At 30.6% G+C, this 1,390-nt stretch overlaps 1 non-coding gene across 1 annotated transcript; it reads right to left on the bottom strand.

Moving 5' to 3' along the window:
• Positions 1–909: 909 nt before the first annotated feature.
• Positions 910–980, bottom strand: Trnav-gac. The gene has a single exon. It is a non-coding gene; the product is annotated as a tRNA-Val (tRNA).
• Positions 981–1,390: the final 410 nt, after the last annotated feature.

The raw sequence follows: 1,390 nt of genomic DNA, 5'->3' as shown, positions 1-1,390 counted from the left end.
GCCATATTGCCTCGATCAAAATACTATATACGATCGATTATCTAGTTCTCGGAAATCTATTTTAGTCAAAATCGTGTTGACATAGTTGAGTTTACCTTGTCCTGATGAAGAAAATATATATACTGAAAAACCTATTACGACCTAGGGGGAAGTCCTACCTACTTCTTATGTACTTTCGGTATAAGAGGAAAATCCTTATTAAGGTTATGCAACATTCCAAAATAATCGTTATTAAAGCTTTGCGTTACACATGTTTTTTTGGACTGTAGCCAGGGAAAAAAATGAATCGTTGAGGCATGTTAGTATTCATTTCTCGGTTTTTTTCCATAAGCCATTTTTAAAATGTAATATCATAATGTCAAGGAAGCCCACCAGTTTAAAGTAACTTATGTGAAAACATTCATAACTTTGTTCATTAAGGTTATTTTTATAACAGTATTTAATGCATTAGATGATTTTAATTCGTCACTGGCGCAATCTGGAGTAAAATTTATATATTAATGTTTTTTTTAATATCTGCATTACACTGCACTGATCAAGCACTGTTTACTTATTATTAATAAAATTTAAATGTAAACATATGTTTCAGAAAGTTGCCAAACTATAGCTGTCAACAGCTGTTTAGTGCCAGTTTAATTTTAATATTATGAAACGTAAAAACTACAATTTTTTCTGAGTTTCAAAATATTGCATGTAACTTTTCTTAACGTTTTCTTCATAAAAACCTTCCTAGGATTTCAATGGACATTTTACAAAAAGAATTAACCGAATTGGTCCAGCCGTTATCGACATTAGCGCTTACCAACACATTTCGCCATTCATTTTTATTTATAAGATATATATATATATATATATATATATATATATATATATATATAATTTCAATAAACATTGAATCACAAAAAGTACTTGCTCCGCCGGGACTCGAACCCGGATCTCTCACTTGTCGGGTGAATGTGCTACCATTACACCACAGAGCCCTTACTTTTAACGATCCAATTATTTTGTATTTGGCCATATCTTTCACATATGTGTTTAAATAACTAAACTAACACATGATCGGAAGACCAAATACCTGTCAAACGACTTTTGTTTACATTAAATTTGTATAAATAGCAATAGCCTTATTTAATTTTAATAAACATTGAATCACAAAAACTACTTGCTCCGCCGGGACTCGAACCCGTATCTCTCTCACTTGCCGGGTGAATGTGCTAACATTACACCACAGAGCCCTTACTTTTTACGATTCTATTATTTTGTATTTGGTCGTATCTGTCACATATGTGTTTAAATAACTAAACTAACATATGATTGTGAGACCAAATACCTGTCAAACGACTTTTATTTAAATTAATTTTGTATAAATATATATATATATATATAATAT

This window comes from Homalodisca vitripennis, chromosome 4 (genome assembly GCF_021130785.1).
Source record: "Homalodisca vitripennis isolate AUS2020 chromosome 4, UT_GWSS_2.1, whole genome shotgun sequence".
NCBI lineage: Eukaryota > Metazoa > Arthropoda > Insecta > Hemiptera > Cicadellidae > Homalodisca > Homalodisca vitripennis.
Note: the sequence above shows the minus strand (reverse complement) of the source record. Positions and strands in the feature narration are given on the sequence as shown.